This window comes from Vulpes vulpes, chromosome 8 (assembly GCF_048418805.1).
Source record: "Vulpes vulpes isolate BD-2025 chromosome 8, VulVul3, whole genome shotgun sequence".
NCBI lineage: Eukaryota > Metazoa > Chordata > Mammalia > Carnivora > Canidae > Vulpes > Vulpes vulpes.
In genome coordinates, this window is record NC_132787.1 from 32,679,784 (window position 1) to 32,700,627 (window position 20,844).

At 43.7% G+C, this 20,844-nt stretch overlaps 1 long non-coding RNA gene across 2 annotated transcripts in view; it reads left to right on the top strand.

Annotated features, from left to right (window-relative positions):
• Window positions 1-20,844, top strand: part of LOC112917266 (uncharacterized) — a 45,570-nt gene that overhangs the window by 3,891 nt on the left and 20,835 nt on the right. For both annotated transcript variants that reach the window (XR_003234448.2, XR_003234447.2), the window contains exon 3: window positions 699-1,128. This is a non-coding gene — a long non-coding RNA (uncharacterized lncRNA). The remainder of the gene's footprint in view (window positions 1-698; window positions 1,129-20,844) is intronic.

The following is a 20,844-nucleotide window of genomic DNA, read 5'->3' on the forward strand; positions in this document are numbered from 1 at the left end:
CACAGGTAAAGAACTGGCCAAAGTTTCATTTGACCTCAGTAAAGTCATATATTCTTGGGAAGGAATGTCCCCTCTTGCCCAGTGCCACTGCATTACCCTCAAGTACAAGAATCTCTTTCCCTCCTTCTGAAGCAATGAGAATCAACTTTGGGCACAATGCCATTTGGGGCAGATTTTCAAGTCTGAACTGGTGTAAACACTTTTAATGAATGTATGAATCAAGGGCTTTTAATGACGAGATACAAGGAGAGATCTCCAAAGGTAGGTCTGGCCCCTTATGGCTCCCAGAAAAGAAAACTGCTAAAACCTTAAACATGTTTTCGCTCAAATGCACTTAGCCAAAAGGAATCCCAGCAACGTACCCCAAAGCCATTTTACATGCGGGGGATGTCAGTGTTAATATTAGAAAACACTGCTTGAGAGGTAACTAAGTCAAGAGAAAGATATATAGTGTCTTCCAAAATCAAATGAGTGTTTGTTCTTTGCTACTCCTACTTGAAACTTGAGAATTTACCAGAAATTTCTTCTCTTTTTCCTTCCTGCCACACTTCTGTCCTTAGTTCTCCTTCAGAGAGAACTTTCTTCCCGCCTGGATTGTTTCCTTTCTCAGATCCTTCTCAGTGACATGTAATTCTGATATAATCCCACAAAATGGGAAGGTTCTAAAACCCTCTTAGGCTCCCCCTTTCTTGTTTCAGTGAGCTTGTCCCGAAACTGCTTTTGAAAGATAAAATTCATGAAACTCCAAGAGTGTTCCAAGAATGTGGGCCCTCGGCCTGGCACTTCCAGCCAAGTGGAAAATCTCGCCAACCCAGCGGTGTGATGCTGTAGAAGAGGAAGGGCTGTTGAAGACATCTGAACTTGGCAGGGGAAAGGAGCCAACCCTGCCACCTTGGACAGTTACCAGATTGCTACTAATTACTGTCTTTAAATTCTATGGGCAGCTGGGATGTGTATGGATGTTGGAAATGACTGAAAGAACAGAACTCCTGAGCCGTATCCATATCCCTGCAGCTTCAAAGCCAGAGAAGACTAACTAGCAAACAAATAAGTGGTGATCAAAACAGAAAGTGGAAAGTTCTTTCTCCAGCCGATGGCAATAGCAGTACCAGAAGGTGAATATTAAAGGTATGTTGCCTTCTTCACTTTGCCCCTCATGTTACTGAATGCATTATTACTACTGCTTAACAGACCATTTCAGGTAAAGCACTGGATATTTGTAAGTAATTAAAGAGTGACTATCCCACCCTTTGCGTACAGTAGTGGGAGTATGTCCAGTAAGTAGAGGCTGGTTACATAGCAGTTACTCCATTAAAACCTAGTACGTTTAATTAATGAAGTGTCAGATCCCCAAATCAAAGAATCTCCTGTCCTCCTTCAAGGTTTTCCCCTCCAGTTCGGATGCTAATCAGAGCACCCCAAGGCTAAGCTTCCACAGATGTGAGAAAGCAGTTAGCACATAGCTTTACATTTGCCTGAGGAAAATTGCCAGGGAAGGGGGCACAAGGCAAGACAGCCCAGCCTAGGGCTCTACTGGGACTGTGTGGTCAGCAGGGCATACAAGACATAGTGACACTCTAGAAATGATCTTGAGACCAAGTTAACACTTTCAAGGACATGAATTGTTTCTTGGTGGAAGCAAACAAACGCTAAGTAAAGTGACTCCATTATTCAGCCTCACTGGAAAATGGAGTATCCTCTCCAGTTAAATTTTAGGATAATTGAATATTTTCAAGTCTTACGGGACTAAACAGACATCTTTCAAATCCCTAAGACTCGCACACGTGTGTGCACATGTACACACACAAGATGGCTTTTGCTATTCTAAACACACGGATGCCAGGTCCACGCTACTCTTTGTGGGTGGTATGTAGGAAGGTCTCTCAAGGCCCTGGAACCCGGCAGAGCCTGTGGCCATGGGATTCACAACCGTTCTTCCCTAGCAGGCTTGGTAAATGCTGACAAATACGCAAAGCTCCTTTTCCAACCCTATACTGAGTTTTCAGCCTTCGTTAGCTCACGATGCCTTCAGGCAAATTACAGTGTTATCCAATGCGACTAATTCAGTTTCATTTTGCTTGTTATATTTTTGCTTTAGTTATACTTACATGTGGCTACACTCAAGCATCTTCTTTAGTAAAAGTTAGGGATTTCTGATCACTGCCACCTGTTTGTTCAGGGTGGTCACATCCACAGAGTCTCAAATCAACCACTCTGTTCTTCCTAATTTTTACTCTTAAACAGAGACGTTTTATTAATGTTGTAGGGATATCTTAATGTACCTTTGTACTAACAATTTCTATTTGAAGATCCAAGGCATCATGTGCTCCATGATGTCCTTCCTTCTAGATTGTGTGTTAAGTAGCACTTGCCGATTGCTGAGGGGAAAGCAACTATAAATGAACCAGATATGGTTCCCTGCAAACCTTTGGACTTCACTCCCACCATCCTGAAAACCTCTGAAACTGCAAACAGATATCTGTGATAAAGCGGAGAATGTCCTTTTACTGTTTGGTTTCAGATTATAAAAAAATAATACATGATCTTTGGACGAAATTCCTGCAGCGCATGAAAATGTAAGAACATTAATATTATCCAAAACCTCACCTCTGAGATAATTATTGTAAACATTCTTTCAATAAACATTCTTTCATATATACACATATATAAAATTTTACCCCAGATGGCATACATGCTGCATTGACATGTGCTATCATCACACAAAAGAAAGTCACAAGGGTCCCTCTAGCTCCTCCCCACAGCTTTCCATGTCAATAATAAAGATCTACTTCATTATTTGTAATGGCTACAGACTATTCCATCATGTGCATCTACCATAATGGATATGTGTGTTGCTTTGATTTTTTTGTCACCATAAACAATACCATGGTGAAACTCTTGCTATATTACATATCTGTACACATGATGCATATTTGCCATCTTTTTGAATATTGTGTCCCTCATTCATTGCACTGGCACATAGTACTGATTTTACACTCAATTGTGTACATCGAAGAAAACTTACTTAAGTTCTCTGGATCCTATTCCTCATGATTTTTAGGGTCTCTTCTAGTGTCAACATTTTTTGGTCACTTTGCCAGTTTTAAAAACTTATGCAAAACATGTATAAATGGATGCCAACCAGCTGTCTCTGACCTCTTCCCTCTCTTTTTTTCTTGAGATAAAAACAGTAATTGACAATTCGTATTGTTGTTCTTCTGATCTTTCATCTGAGAACATGGAGCCAAATAGGACTGCCTAACTCTACAGATATAGAGTTGGGTGATTGCCAGGAATTTGAGATTTAAAAGATTCTTTAGTTCTGGCTAAATCTCCATGGGCTGCTCCATTAGTGTTCTCAACTCGACACACCCATTTCCCAAAATTCCAGGCTCATGGCATCATTTCACCCTCATTGTATGTCTTAATCCCATGGCTCAGGATATGACCCTTGTCAGCTCCACAGGCTAGAGTCACACAGAACTCAGAGGGGCAGCAGGAGGTGCATTAGAGATCCATCCCTAATGAACTCCTGGTCCCATGGGATTCTCTCAGCAAACTAGGTGCACTGAAACAAACAAGTCTGTGGTGGTAAAGCTTTTGCCAAGGAATTTCCAATCTTAGCTCAGAAGCAATAAAATGCAAGCTCCGTGCTAGCTGGTAGAAAGCGACAGCTGTACAGATTCCTCAGCCCAGTGCTGACTGCCTGATAGATGCAACAGGGGCTGGCTCACTAGGCATTGGCTGTTGGATGTCTTCAGCCTGTTGAAGGAGAGCTCTTGGCACAATTCTGAGGATTAGGCCTTCATAGTATAAACTTCAGAAGGGAGGCTTGCTAAAAATAATAAGAACAGAGGAGCATCTGGGTGGATTGGTTGATTAGTGTCCAACTCTTGATTTCAGCTCAGATCATGATCTCAGGGTCACGAGATGGAACCCTACATCGGGCTCCATGCTCAGTTCAGAGGCTGCTTGAGCTTCTCTCTCTCTCTCCCTCTCCCTTTGCCCTTCCCTCCTACTTGGGTATGTGCTCTCACTTGCTCTCTCTCAAATAAATAAAATTTTAAAATAATAATAACAAAAAATAATAACAGTAAAGACTTACATTCACATGGCACCTTATGAGCATACATTCCTTGTATTTTAACCTCTTTTTTTTTAGGGCAAAATTTAGGTTCAGAGAGGCCTAATTGTTTGGTCAAAGCCACAGAACTATTGAAGAACAGCGCCTAGTTTTCTTAGGTTTTGGGTTTTGGGTTTTTTTTTTTAACTCTTTGATTTCTGTAAGTTTCTTCTTTCCTCTATATTACTTACCTTTCTGTAGTTCATGGAAACTATAAGAGTTCTGCTGAAGATCCAGAATGGTCCAAAAAAGGTGAAGATTTTCCAGATATGTGATGTGGTTTTGAACTACTGCACTTGGGTGCTATCCAAATTGGAGCTTCCTAGACGTTAATGGAGCAGCTTATGACTTTAAGAGACCCCTTCATCCATGTTCTCTGAGTGCAGAATTCACTGAACCCAAATGACCCCTGCAATGGCTTCTAAGTTCCTCATCCCAGGGTTATCTTTCATTCCCATAAAGCTGGTGAGAACTAACCTCCCTAGGGAAGCTTCCCTGAGTATCTTGCCCCACCAAATTCAGTGAACCATCACAAGCTCGGATTCCAGATACCCTTTGACCATACCCAGAGACTTTCCCCCAGAAAGGATTCTTACTTGAGGACAAAGAATTTAAGGTTATAAGGGCTTTACGACAGAAGGTGTATATCTGGTTAGATTATTGACAAAATTTAAAGTCAAAACATCTTCTAAAAAGAGGACAAAAATTGTTTTCAGGGCATATAGAGGAGCTTCCATCTATGGAATTCCATCTATGGGATCCCAACACATCTAGTTGGGACAGCGGAGCTCCAATTGCCAGTGTAAGGAGATGTTATGCTGTCGACAACCCATGCTAAGAGGATGAAGAGGCTCACCTGATGGAGAACACAACCCCGCTTGTGTGAAGGCTGCAGGAAATATTCTTCTGGCTGGGAGGGGGCCACTCATCTGTGAATATCCCTAAAGAGCAATACAGAAATCAATTATTGCTAAATACTGAGGCTGCATGAGAGTAGGAGTCCATACTTATTCATAGATGCATCACAAGCAGCTAGAACAGTTCCTGGTGCCTGATAACGATTTATTGAATGAATGAAGCAAAACCTTGCCTAGGCTTGAAAAAAGAATATGGGATACTCTCAGGAAGAAGGTGAAGTGACTAAAAACATCTCTTAATTAACCCACCAGACAGTAATAATAATAAAGTAATAATACCTGAAAGAAAGCAAATCATTCACCACAATAGCAATGAGTAAGCTAAAAATAAACAATCAAACAAAAAAAAAAAAAAAAAGAAAACAAGCCCAGGTTAATTTTACAAACATTGCAACGCCTCAGGTGAACAGCTAATGGGAAGGGACCTGGGGAAGACTCCCAACCATGTACCAACTTATGCTGACCATTTTAGTAGAGGACAAAGGGAAAACAGGAGTACAAGAAAGAAATGTGACATATGAGTGAGCAAGCCATCTGGACTTTTAACTATCACAAAATGAAAAGCATCACGGAGTGTACCTGTTCACAGCAACAGCGGGGTTGAAGATAAAGGCTCAGGTCAACAAATCCAAAATCAGATCTATGATCTCTCTCACACATGCAGTGCTCCTGTATTCCTTATCAGCAGAGGCTTCCCTGCCCCCCTGCTTCGTAAGCCTGGGAGGCGTGCCCCCCCATACCCTCAAGTCTCTCTGTGCCTGCCTTCCAACAGACCTCCTCACTAAGTTCTGAGCTCCTTCACACCAAGGCACTGTGTCTTATTCCTTGCTGTATTTCAGCTTCTAACACAGTATCTTGCATATATAGTAAGTAGTTAATAAGTAATTGTCCAGAAATTAAACAAAATTAATGGCTCCATCATCTACCCACTCAACCAAGACTTCTCCCTCTCTTACCCTCCATGTCCAAGGTCACCAAGTCCTAGTTAACCGACTTAAAATGTGTTTCAGGCCTGACCCCTCCTCTTTGGTTGGGTCTTCTTTTGCCTAGACTCTTACAGAGTCCTCCTGACATTGATCTCCTTGCCTCTGAGCACTCTCCATTCCAACCCATCCTCCATAGCACAGGTGGCAAACTAGTAGCCCACATACATAATTTGTTTAGCCCTGAAAATCTTCTAAAAATAATATGAATTAGTTTCCTACATTTTAAAATCAGGACTTTTCAAATAAAATTTTGGTTTTACAATTTCTTTAAAAATCACAGTGACTAGAAACAAAGGCACTTGATTCCCATAGGGCTGCAATGAGCTAGAGGGAGCTGGAGGCACGGAGCCTGCACCCTCCAGCAGGGACATCCCCCTCCTTCCTCCTTGGCCTGCTTCCTTTGGCTTATGGGCCTGTAGGCATGGATGCTTGTGGTACCTCCTCTGTCCTGTCACTGGAGCTATCTGTAAGAAACACAGAGCTCATCAAATTGAATCACATGACTACAATCTAACTTTGCTGGCAAAATAAAATCGTGGTGTACATTCCATACCTATCACACACAGGCTCCATCCACCTTTCAAGCCCAGGCCTTCATTTTTCTCAGCCTGCACCTTGAGTGTGCTGGGCACTTTCCCCATCTCTGAGGCTTTGCTCAAGCTCTGTTCTCTAGCTTGAGTGCCTGGCCGTGTGCTGTAGTGGTCAAAAGAACATGCTGGAATCAGACTGCTTAGGTGCAAATCCTCTCTAAGCCTTCCTTGTCTGTAAAATGGAGATAAGACTAGTTGATGCTTCATGAGGTTATGGGGAGGAACAAATAAGTAATATTTGTAAAATTCTTAACACAGGGCCTGGCACATAGCAAGAGCTTAACAGGTGATCCCTGTGTTGTTGTCACTGTTGTCCTGCCCTTCTGTCCCTGAAGCAATGCTGTTCCACCTCCATAGCCAGTTCAGATGTCACCTTCTCAGTGAAGCCTTCCTCATCCTTCCACCCCACCCTAAACAGAGTGAGTAATGAGAATTTTGCACATAATTCTAGGATGGCACTGGCCACATCCTCTCACCTTTAGCTGTACTGTGTCCAGCCCCTGTGTGCACCACTCACTCCCTAAGGGCTGGGCTGGACATTTTTTAGCATCCAGTGCCCAGACAAGAGATGTGCAGCATTTCTGGAATGAGTCGGATTGGACGTGAAGATAGAAATAGCCAGAGGGTTGTGGCGCCCAGGCAGTTAAACATCTGCCTTCAGCTCAGGCCATGATCTGGGGTCCTGGAATCAAGCCAGCTTCCCCTTCTCCCCACCCCGTGCTTATGCGCTTTCTTGCTATCTTTCTCTCACTTTTTCTCTCAAATAAATAAATAAAGTCTTAAAAAAAATAGAAACAGCCAGAGGGTCCGTTTTTTTCCCAGAGTTCTATACACCAAAGATTGTCATGTGATGCCATTTGTCACCTGAAGGCAGTCAATAAAGGACAATAAAAAGGAAAAGGGTACATTCAGAGGACCAAGAGCAAACCACAACACTTAATTGTGTGACTTTTGTTTCTCTGACCCTCAGTTTTCTGACCTGTGCAATGGAGATATTAATGTCTTTCTCACCTCACTGGAAGATACAAGGATATAATGAGGGTAGCCTAGGTACAAACATTTGCAAACTACAAAATCTTTATTCCAGTACCTGACACAACCAGCAACCCTTACTTAACTTACAAGAATTGGAGAGTACAAAAATGAGCTTTCTAAAGGACTTGGATTATAACACACAGTTATAAAGTGTGCATGTGAGTAGGAAAGGAAAGAATTACACACAGATACACACACACACACACACACACACACACACACACACACACCACAAAAAACACCAAAAGTCTATGATGGGACTTCACCAAGAACACCAGGGTTAGGGACGCCTGGGTAGGGCTCAGCAGTTGAACGTCTGCCTTCGTTTGGCTCGGTGGAATCCTGGAGTCCTGGGATCGAGTCCCACATCAGGCTCCCTGCATGGAGCCTGCTTCTCCCTCTGCCTGTGTCTCTGCCCCTCTCTCTCTCTCTCTCTCTCTCTCTCTCTCTCTCATGAATAAATAAGTAAAATTTTTAAAAAAATAAAAGAAAAGAACACCAGGTTTAGATTGAATGCCAGCTTTGTCACTCTGGGCAAGTTCTTAACCTCTTTGAACCACAATATCTTCACTCAAAAATGAGGATAACTAAACGCATCCCAGAAGGCTGAGAGGGAGATGGGATGACATGACATACATGGAAACCTTGAACGGTATTGGCCACAGAGTCTCTCAGGAATGTCCATAGACTCCGTTAGTGATACTCAATCAACATTAGATATAAGAAAGTTAGAAATACCCATTTGAATTTAAGTATGATACTAATAACATTAGAATGAAAGCATAATATGTATTTTCTTATTTGAGATGGAGAGTAACTGAGGGTTTTAAAACCCTTTACTCAAAGCCCTTGCAGCCCTGCTCCCTGACCACTCACTGAGCCAAAATCAAGAGTCAGATGTTCAACTGACTGAGTCACCAAGCACCTCTCATCTCCTATCCTTAGGAACTTACTGTTACAGAGAGTGAAGTCAAAACTTAAGTGATGGTAGATGTGAGGCTCTTTAGCATTGTGTTCAAGCACACAGACACTGGTGTTAGACCGAGGCTAAGCTTCAATTTTGGCCATATTACTTACTAACTGTGAGGCCTAGGCATATTGTGCAACCTCTCTTAGGCTCTGTGTCCTTCTCTACAAAACAAATATAATTAGGGTACAGGTTTCATAAAGTTTTTATGGCAATAAGACAAGATGATGCAGGTAAAACACAGTGCCTAGCATATAATAAGTGTTCAATAAATGTTTAAAAAAGTAAATTAAGGGTTAAGAAGTCCTAGTTACTGCCTTTTGATCAAAGAATCAGCAAGGGTTTGAATGGCTGTCTATTGGACCTTGGGATGCAAAGAGAGGCCCAGGTCACCAGCATGATAGAAAGAAACTCTAGATGGTATGTGAAAGGTCAGTGTAGAAGGCCACAGAAATATTTGTCCTCTATGCTGAGAGCCAGGCCTGAGCTCAGAGATGAGCATGCCCAGTGGCAAAGCATCTTAAACACTCCAAAAGCTGAATGTGGTATTTAGGTCCTGGTCTTCTTATCACCCAGACTGCTAGCCTCTATCACACATCATGGACTTTTAATTTGCCCTGAATCACTCAGCTTCCTTGGCCCCACGCTTTTTCCCCCAACCTTCCAAGTGCCTCCTGGCCTTCTTGACTCACTTAAGTTTTGACTTCCTCAGGTCATATTCAGGCCAGTTTTAAATGCCTGAAACTCTCATAGTGTCATAGTTTCATTAGGTTTTTATCACATGGCTTTTGAGCACTCACATGGGTGAGCAGTCAAGATCAGTAAAAAAAAAAAAAAAAAAGGAAGAGATAGTCCATAAAGAGGGCAAAAGTCTCAGAGCCAACTCTCCCAAGGTCCAGTTCTAAGTGACACTCCCAGGGAAGGACTGGTGGGTAATCTGCAATTCATGATGCTAGTAAGCAGGTACCTTCTGTAGGAAGGAAGGCTTCCAGGAGCTCCTGGCCCCTTGGTTGATGTCTGCTTTAGTCCTACACCACCCTCTCTGCCTCTTCCCAACTCCCCTGTCCCAGCGGCAGCCCTCAGGCCCTTGATACGCTCTTGTAGGCACAGGTCAGAGGATGAGATCCAACCACACTCCCACCTCATGACAGGGACACATCACTTAACCTCTCCGTGTCCCCCATTTAGTCATCTACCACAGGCAGAGAGCTCCACAGTTAAATCTGAGCTTCACTGCTATTGGTACCCCTTGGACTTATGACAAGATCCCACAGCAACCACAGGGTGCCCGTCATTTTATTTCACAGCATTATGTGATATCCTGATAATGATAATAATGGGTATGACCTTCTGAATGCTTTATATGTACCTCATGACAGCCCTGTTTAAAAAAAAAAAAATGTAGTGTTCCCAATTTAGAGATAAGGAAACTGAGGCTCAGGGAATTACGTAGCCTATCCAGTCACAAGATTAGGAAGTAGCCAGGCAAGGCTTGAACCCCTGGCTCCTAGCTGAGGGCAGAGCACCTGCTCTTCCACCCCCGCCACCTCTCTAGAGAACACTGCTAGAGCAAGGAACACTCCCGCATCCGCGCTGCCTACAAGTTCCAGACCCTTGGACATTCCTGGTAATGTCTCAATGCTGATATGTCTGCCTAAAGGGGATGTTAGGCAGTAGGACTGGTTTTCTTTAAAGTGTGTAACATACAGGACCCAGCTCAGAGAACACGTTCACAGCAGTGTACCGATTACCGAATTTCAGTATACCAATTTTGTCCCTTTCGTCCCTTCTTCTAATTAGATCAAGCTTTTTCAACTTTCCAAGGTTTAGATTTGACTTCACCCCCTGCATTAATTTCCTCTGGCTACTCACTGACTATCCCCTCCGCTAAGTACTTAAGTCAGCTTGGACCATGCAACCCCAGTACTTGCATCTTTCATGTTTTTACTCAAATGTCACTTTCTTAGTAAGAATTCTTCTGGTCACCTGTTCTAAAATTGTAACCCTTCCCGACACTTTCTACCCTGCTTTGCTGTTTTCCTAAGCTATCTCCTTATTGTTCCACATACTAGGTACTCTACTTATTTCTCCAGTAGAGCACAAGCCCCCTGAGAGCAGGCATTGGTTTTCTTTATAGCTGCATTCCCAGAGCAGTGTCTGGTAGGTGCTCAGTATTTACTGATTGAAAGAGTGACATGTTTTGTTTCCAGTTACTTCCACTGAATTCGTTGTTCTCATTTATTAACTACAAAGTCCTCAAAGATACTAAACAGATCCTATGTATCTTCCGTATCCCCACACATGACTGGAGGTGCCAGGAACATAGAAGTTATTTTAAAATCCACTTGCCTGATTGAGTAGCAAAATATGCAAAATTGAGGGCCATAAGCCCAATACTGAGGGATGTGGATTTTTTTTTGTCACTGTGAATTTACTTCTGTTTGGAGAATTTTAATTTACATGGCAGGGCTAGAGTTGGAGTGCTTCATGGTAAAAATTGATTTCTTCTTCATTCCTTCAGATTAACTGCTGGTGACCCTTTGTACCTTCCCAAATTAGTTTTCTCTTCTCCTCATCCTGGAGGACAACTGGGTTCTTTCTGTACCTGTCACTCTGACAGCTACCTCTGCTAGGAATGGAATTCAGCATGTTGTACAAATTTTTGTGCCTGCCAGGTCTGGGTGAGGATACACATTCCCCAGGCCACAGCAGGGGTGACTGGCTCGGAAGGCAGACAGGTTTTACCCCTGCCCTGCCTTCCCAAGCCAGAATGGGCATGAGCTGCCTGCACTGTGCCCAGGTTGTACCCGGAGAGACCACGGATTTCCACAGCTGTCCCACCCGCAGTGTGTATGTGTGTGCACATGCCTTCGCACGTGTGGGCCCGAGCACGTGTGTGCCCAGCCAGCTCTGCCTGATTCTCTGCCCTCCTGAGATGAGGCTAGCTCCTCTAGGAGCACCAGGGTGTTGAAATCCGTGGGAGGGACCAGCTTTGACCCTAAAAGAATTCTCAAGGTGCAGAGTCAGAGGATTAGCTGCATCTGCTACCACCCAAATCAGGCCACAAGTTGCAGTGGTTAGACAATGAAATCATCTTTTTCTTCTGGTTTTGGTGGCTACTATTTTTAACTCTGTTGAATGGCCAGGAAGAACCTGAGGGGAAGGTAGCCAGAGCAGCAAAGACCAGTTTCCTGGCTGAGAAGTCCCACAGCCCAGGGAGAGTTTCCTGTTTGCTGGAGGAGAGGTGTGTGTGTGTGTGTGTGTGTGTGTGTGTGTGTGTTGAGGGGGGGCATTATTCTCTTACAGTTTTTAAGGTTTTGCAACATTTTAAGAAAGAGAAATAAGAAATCTTTGCCTCTGCCCAGGCTCAGCCTTCATAGCAATTATTTTTTCTGTTGAGGAAGGAGGGTGTTGATGAGCAGCAGAGAGCAGAAGAATGAGGGAGAGCAGAATGGGGGGGAAAAGTCAGCTTTGGTGGAACAGGATGTACTTAAAATTCTCCCTGTCTGTTATCCATCCACAAACTGGCCTCTCCATGGGTGTGGGAGGCCACTGCAACTTCATACATATTTATAGTATCTGACAGATTTGCAGAGCCCAGTTCTAACAATGTATTTTAAATGAAGCTAGATGAAACGTATTCTAGTCCCTGGGAAAGTTCTTAAAGTTTTTTTTGTTTGTTTTTTTGGATGTAATATGGTGCAGAGAGATGGTGCTGGCTGAAGTGTGATAATCACAGTGTGTGAAGCTGACGTGAGTCTGGGTGGGAGCTGGGTGACCCAGACTAGCATGGGCCACCCTGGAAGAGCGCCAGTCCCTCAAACTAGCCTGACTATTCCCAGATCTCAGAGCCCCCAGAAGCAGAGTGTAGCTGCAGGATCCCACCAGGTTTCTATCTACCATGCTTTCCAAACCCGATTCTCTCTACCCGTATTAGCCCCAGGTGCAAAGTACCTCTTTTGTCCCCACAAAGGTCTCTGAGGATCAGGGCTTCTCGGGGGTCAAGTTTTCTGGAATCAGAATGTGACATCATGAGCCCAAACCCAATATGTCTGAAGCTCAAAATATATTTATGTCATTTTCTAAATTAAATCCAGGCCTAACTGAACTTCGCTGGCCCACATTTTTCTCTGCATGAACAGCTTCTTTACTAGGCCTTTGGTTTCATTTGCAAAGGAAGAATATTGAACTCAGGGCTATTCCAATTCAAAAATTCCAAGATTCAATGGAAGGGAAGGAAAAATAAAATAAGAAGAAAACAGAGAGGGAGGCAAACCATAAGAGACTCTTAACTCTAGGAAGCAAAGTGAGGGTTGCTAGAGGGGAAGGGGGTTGAGGGATGGGGCAACTGGGTGACAGGCATTAAGGAGGACACTGGATGGAATGATCACTGGGTCTTAGAGGCAACTGATGAATCAGAATCACTAAATTCTACCCCTGAAACTAATAATACACTATATATTACCCAAATTGAATTTAAGTGAAAAATTTTAAAAATTAAAAAAAATAAATACATTCAACAGCACTCCTCCAATACCAAAGCTTCTTTTCTGTTTGGCTGTGTCCTGTTAATCATTCCTCTGCGTTACTTCTTGTTTTGTGGTCTTTTTTCTCTATTCCAAAAGTATCAACACTAATTCATCTTTTAAGCTTCTCAGTGCTAGATTGCTAGGTCTGTCTTCCTAGGGATTTCTTTGGTTTCTGTGTTTTTTTATGTTAATTGATACCACCTAAACTCCTCAGAATAACCAGCTTCAAAGACCATTTCATATCCAATTCAGTACATGTAGATGGCTCCTTACTTTCCCACCCTCCCCTACACCCACCTCAACCCCCTCATCCTCCACTACCATACAACATGGCCCTATGGCTCTAGCCGGGTACATTTCTTTTTTCTTCTTTTCTTTTTTTTTTAGAGAGAGAGGCAGAGACACAGGCACAGGAAGAAGCAGGCTCCACGCAGGGAGCCCGGTGTGGAACTTGATCCCAGGTCTCCAGGACCAGACCCTGGGCTGAAGGCAGTGCTAAACCGCTGAGCCACCCAGGCGTCCCTATCTGGGTTTATTTCTTATCCAGCCCTCCATTCCTTGAAGAGTCTTACTCCTTTGTCTTCACAATAACATTCCCAAACTGTTTCCCCTTCTCTCCGAACCAGTCTTTGCCCATCCTTCCTTCAAGCCTTGGCCTGGCTCCACTGCTGGGAGCCTGATGCTCATTCCTTTGATGTTCCCTTCATGCTCTTTTCTTTGCCATTTTGATCAAATACCCTTGTCACGCTCCAATGGCTTCATGTTTATTCAGTGACCCCCTCTCTCAGGAAAAGTATATTGTACCTCCCCTTTCTTCTGTACCAGTTAAATGTTGCCATGTCACAGCTCCTGCTCCCTCTCCTTGGTGTCCAACTCAGTATGTTGCATATAGATGTTCAATATCATTGTTGGAGGATTGGCTATAATTAAGGAAACCTAACTGACCTTGAATTTGCAACTGATTCAACAGCAACTAGACTTGCTCTATTTCACTAACTACATGTGTCCATGGCAGGAAAGGTACATATCAAAGGCTAGGAATACAGAGGAGGCTCATGGGCTGAACCCGGGGCTTGGCTACACAGACAGATTGAAGGAGGCTGAGCTCCCAACGTGTTTTGCTTGTTCTGCAGCTAGTGACCTCTCCTGGGTTTTATTCTCATCTCTGCAAATTAGGGGTAAGATGACTAAGCCAAGAAATCCTATGATGAAAGGCTCTCCACAGGGGTATCATTGTATTTCTGTAAATATGATAGTCTCTGTAGAATCAACCCATAAGGCCATTTATATATAATGATAAGGATTCCAAGATGTTTGCTCATATTTCCTGTGCAAACATCACATATAACCTAAGGAACAAGAGGCTTTTGTCTCCCTCCTCTAATAGCACATCCATTATTGGCAAAAAAAAAAAAAAAAAAAAAAAGACCAAGAGGGGATCCTGGGAAGGGTATGGCCTTCTTTCCTTTATTTCCACTCAATAAAGGATGAAAAAACACTTTCCCAAAAGTTTGAATGCTCACAAATTACACCCTTTCCTCTGCAGTCTTTCTGGATTTAATAGTCTTCTTGAAGCCACAGGAAAAGTCTTCTGTGCATCCTCCAGAAATACCATCTCCCATGAGAAGACTGCAGAGTTATACTGTGACTTTTAGCTTTAGTGCTTCTGTCAGAGGACTTGTTTGATCCCCCAGAATTGTCTGCAGGGCTCCAGAAACAGGGCAAATGTGTGGAGTCTCATCACCAAAAAATAAAATAGCCCTACTGCTTCAAATGCTCTAGGGAAGGAGTCAGAAGGGGATAAGTCTACACTTGACCACACTTCTACTCTATGCCGACATGGGCTTGTCCCCTGGTGGCCAAGAGAGGTTGTTCTTGAAGGTATCAAGGTATGCATAAGAATATAAACTTGAGGGAAATGGCTTATATTTTTTTCTAATAGGAACACTATCTTGTTACAAGTTCTAGAATGAAAGTCTGCACTTAACAACGTTTGATGATAAAATGAGTCTTCCATCCTGCTGTATCTCATCCAGATACCTCCAGCTCTGTGCTCCATCACCAGGGCCTACCAGCTAAAGTTCTGCATTTCCACAACCAGGGTCATGAACCTGGAAGGAATCTCTGCAAGCAGGTTCGGCTACAGAATTAAATCAATTCACCAAATGAAACAGGTGGTGGCAGGTTCACGCACTTTCAGCAAAAGTCATTCTGAGGGAAACTTATTAGTAACCTGAAATCTTCCTTTCAAGGTTGAGGGGCTGATTTCCAACCTTTCAGGCTACAACAGTGTATTCTCCTTTTCACCTCATTATACCACCTATGAAACATGCAGGCATTGTTGTTTTTAAATAAAATGAATGAAAATAAATTTGATCTGGGAATTTTAGAATTTTTTGAAATCACAGAGGGCCTCCTGGGGTAACCTGAACCAGACTAGATGTCCACGAAGAAGAGGCTCTGGAGTTGGATGAACCAGATTTATCTGATTTCCAGCTGCAGGGCTTTGGGTGAAGCATTCAGCTTCCCTGAGCCTCAGTCTCCTCATCTATAAAATGGGGATGATGCTACCTAACTGATTGAGTTGTTAGTAACAATAAATATGATAAATATAATTGCTTAGAACCCAGGCATAAAATAAATGGTAGATTTAATCTAAAATATGAACATTAGAGGAATAGATGTCACAACATGCAGGAAAAGACTCATAGATGGAGAAAAGTTCATTGCTGAAACATTTTCTCTACCTTAGGTCACCAAAGGATTAAATTAACACATGCAAGAGGGTAGAGCTAAGCATAACAGACAGGTGAAAAGAAAGGTAGAGAACAAATCAACAGAAAAGAACATTCCACAAGAAATTACACCTTTGGAATCCAAAGACGGGGGCTGGGTTTTTGAGCTTTAGTCACTGCTGAGAAGCAATGAGCTGGGGAGTGCATGGTGCAGTCCTCTCAGGCAGGAAGTCCCTGCGTCAGGGGCCTGAGCTGTGACAGGAGAAAGGCCATTTCCACCCTCTCTGGAAAGCCCTCCTGGCACCAGGGAAGGAAGTGAACCCAAACACCATGTCTCCTGCCATAGATGTGTGACTCCAGACTGGGAGGCATGGGAAAAGCCTAGAAATACAAGAAGGAAAATCTCTGTAATCCTGATGCCTGAGCAGAATGCAATGATTGAAGTCCTCCTGTGCAGCATTTTGGAGCAAGATAGGCTAATTGCAACACAGGGCTCTCTGGAACCTTTTCAAAATAACAATGAATATGACCAACTTACAAGAACAAAATAATATACCTTTGCCACCACAAATGTCAGACAGAAATCTAATTCAGAGGTGTGAAACACACCAAGTTTGTAGTTAAAAGCCAGAATAGGGAACACCTGGGTGGTTCAGTGGTTGAGCATCTGCCTTTGGCTTGGGGCATGATTCCGGGATCAGGTCCCACATCAGGCCCCTTGTGGGGAGCCTGCTTCTCCATCTGGTTATGTCTCTGCTTTTCTCTCTCTCTCTGTCTCTCATGAATAAATAAATAAATAATCCTTAAAAAAAAAAAAAAAAAAGCCAGAGCGAAGTATTTACATTTTCCAGAGCACATAATTGAACTAAACCATTTACTTATTCATCAGTTTAAACCATTTCCAAGTGGGCTTAAGTATAAAAATTTAAAGATATGCACCCTAGTGAGCCAGGACAGAATCAATTTCATAAAACTGAGTCACGTACTCATTGGAATATCAAAATATGCCTAAAATCAAACCATAGCTTGAGAATTCAAATCTGATTAGATCAAAACAAAAAGAAAGAATTCACAATTAGCCAATAGTGATGATGCTAATGATGCTGTTAATGAAACTACTGTACTTCCTGATACTTGATTCCCAGAGTAATGACATGTATCTATGTATCCAGGGTGCACTGATCCGGGGTTTGCCCTTCAACGATCTCAGTACCTTCCAATTAGATCATTTACCTCTGATTGGTGTGACCTTTGAGAAATGTGTTGGGCTACAGATCACAGGAGATTAGGTCCCACAAAGGAAAACAGACGATAGCTAATTAACTTTTCAACTAAGCAATTATTAATGATATTGCTAGCATACTGGCCAGAGATAATATTGGGACGCATGCATGCACGTGCACGTGATCAATATGTAGACACTGTTGCATATGCACATGTTTTAGTAATATAAGTAATTAGTAACTTGAATTTACTCATTTTGTTGGAATGTGTTCTTTAGATCTTGGGAACCTCTAGAGGGAAATAAAAATGTGAACCTCCCCCTCCCTCCTCCTAGAGAGGAAACCAGCACAAAGTGAGTTATTTGTGTTGTGGAAAAACATAGGCAGAAGTAGGAATCAAAATCATACTTCAGAGTGGCCCAGAAATGGAGACTCAGGACAGTGCACAGAAGAAAAACAAAGTAGGGACATGTGGGAAGGTGGGGAGACATACCCCTGGAGCAGCAGTTCACAGATCTGCCCGGAGAAGGCACAGATGCCAACCAACAGAGGGAAAGAAAGGAGTTTTATGCCATGCAGCCAGGCGTTTGACAATGGCTCAGATTCTTGGAGATGTGACAAGCCATGATGACGTGGCTGCAAGACCTCAGTTTTCTGTGGTTTCAGATGTACTCATCTGAGAAACCTGGGACCTCCTCACCACTGTGAAGGAACAACCCAGGAGATCCCCAAAAGAAGGAGCTGCTGATTCAGAACCGGAGCAGGAGAGGCCCGGTAGCTCCTGGCTTCTCCGCCTTCCGCATTCTGGCCTCACCTCTGTTCTCCCCAAAGACCCAGAGCCGGTCCTGCCTGCTTGGCCGCCTGGGCTGGGAAACCTCGAAGGGGCCCAATCAGATTCACTCAGGTCTAACCCCAACCCAAACACCTTTAGAGTTTGCTGTCCAGCAGCACATTCTGAGGTGTGGCCTCCATGCGCGGCGCAGATTTCAAAGGTCAGCCCACGTGGGAACAATTCCTTCGAATTAGTCTGGCACCACGTTGAAGAGTTTAACTTGGATTCCATCTCTCTCATTTTGTTTCTCTTCCCCTTGTCCTACTTTCCCCTGTGGCTGAGAGCGCTTTTTCCATTTCATTTTGCAGACATGTGAGGCATCTCAGCCCCCCTCCCCCACCCCGTCTTCCACACATCTGGAAGAGCAATGTGTACATCTGGAGACCATTCGCATCTGGACAGATTTTTTTTGTGGGGGGGGGGGACATTCTTTTCTTTGAAACTCAATCCATGTAACCTCTTGTTCAAAAGGGCCTCTGAACTACTGGAATCATTTGCAGAGGCTCAGGAAAAAGTCCTCAGTTTTGTCCCTACATGGTGGAATTTATGACTCAAACCAAACCCAACATTGTTTCTGATTGCCTTTTTTTTCTATAGTAATTACTTTTCTGAGCTTCACATTGAAAAGGAGTGGAAGTTCTAGCCTAGGTCTATAGAAAAGGAAGGTGGAAAGTGAGATGTTCAGTAATCACAAGGATGAGTCCAGTTCCTAGCTCTATGATTCTGAATATGATAGTCATTTCCTCACCAATAAAATGGAGGTTTATTGCCGAAAGTCAGATCAATGAATATGCTTTGTTATCCCATAAAACTGTTTGAGGATAAGGTGAGATAATATAGTGAACATGCCTGGTCTCACACCCTGGGTAACATAAGGATTGATGGAGAAAAGGGAAAACACAAAGCTATTGCTCTACGGTGCACCACTGAGCACAGAAAGGCAGAAGTCTCTGGAACATGAATCCTGATGTCAGCCACACCTGTCATTCTAACTAAGTTGACAGTAGAGTATTTAATCAGTGGTTTTCAGTGTGCATATAAATTACCTGGCCATTCTGACAAAATGCAGATTCTGGTTCAGCAGGTCTGAGGTGGGACAGAGGTTTGCATTTCTAACAATCCCAGTAGATTAGGATTAAGACAGTGTAGATGCCTACACTGTCCCCAGACATGGTGGGTACTAGGAAAGTAGATTCCCCAACCCAAAAATTCAGCAAGTGAATCTGCCATTTCTGCAGTGCCCCGTCTAAACCCCCAGCATGGTCAGTGGGAAGAGAGGTGTAGAAAGAAATGCAATTCACATTCCTGAAATGCACAAAGACCTATTCAGCTTAACTTTGACCCTCTCCTGCCCCAAGGGCCTTTGGGCGTGAAGGGAAAACTAACTGCCCTACTTCACCCCATTCCCTGCCTTCGAGTATTTCCTCTCCTGAGTCAGGTTCAGGCCAAGTGGAGAATGCCACAGCTATGGATGGTTGCCTTTGACCTTCAGCGTGGTGCTCACTTCCCAGCCAGGCTGCTCCAGGAGGGAGAAAGACCAATGCTGTTTCCAAGGGGCACTGGCTACCAGCCTCTCTTGCCTCCCTGCCTCCCCCGCCCCCAACTGTGTTGCCTGGCAACCAGAGGGCAGGAGGACCAGAGGAATGGGAGTCGCTCAGAAGGCAGGGAGGACATAATGGAACAGGAGAGACAGGGCTGAAGCCATCTGAGAGCTGTGGTCACACAGACACGCACACCCAGCAAGGAGGAATGTTGTTAGAAGCCTCAGAGGGAGGGTCCAGTGGGTGTGAACCTAGGAAGCAGGAGACCAGAAGTTTACAAACATTCATTTTTTCCATTTTATTATTTTAAAGATACTAATAAAAGAGGGAGGAGGGGAGAAAGAAAAAATCCTACTTCTTAGAGGAGTTGGCAAAGCAGGAGGAAAAAACTGAAAAACTGCTTATAAAAACCAAGGGAATCATTAAAGGGTGTGGAGGGGAGTGAAAAGAAGTTGGTAAAAATCCTGTACTGAAAACTAAAACATGTCTTGAAAAGTGGCCAAGAAATGGTTTATACTAAGGTTTTACAAAGCTAAAATAAGATGCTGCCTGGGGAGGGGGAGTGCGGAGCGGGGGCTCCTAGTGGCTCCTGAATGAGAAGAGGTGGGAAGATTGCAAGTGGCCCACCAGCGGCCACCCCTGTGCCCCTGGGCAGGGTCCACCCCAGGGCGGCAGTGAACATGGCACCAAGATTTTCTCTTCTAGTCCCAGGTATGGAGCTTCCATTTCCTCACAAAAAAAGCCTCAAACGCCTTCCTTCAGGCCATCAAAAGTCTCTTAAGATTGTTGTGACAGTCTCCGCTCCGCGCCTGCCTTCCTGGAGTCCCCACATTTCATATCCTACCGACAGGATGTCACCATAAGGAAGAGCCTTCTAAAACACAGATGGAGCCGTGGCTCAAAACTTCTCATGGTTCCCGCCCCCTTGCCAACAAAGGAAATTCCAAACTTCTTAGCATGGTATTCAATGCTTTCCACAGCCTTGCCCTCGTCTACTTTTCCAGAGTCATCTCCAGCTTCTCCTGTCAAGCCCAGCTACCCTGCAGTGTGGCGCACTCTAAGGCACACCAGTGTCCACCAAACCCTGAGCTCTTGGCTCCTTCGGTCCACTGCCCTATCTCCTCACCTGGCTCATCTCCCGAACGAGCCCTATTTCACCTTTTAAAAATACAAAGAAATAAAAATGTAAACTTTTAAAAGTAAAACGTGCGCATTTTTAAAAGAGCAGAAGATTTCAAATGCAATGAAACAATCTCTCACCTTCCTCCTCCCTCCCAGGCCCTCTCCCTCAACCAAATCACCTCTTTTACAGTTTCTTTCCTGGTGGTTCCCTTCTCTAGAAACTATTTCTTGCTTTATTTCTTAT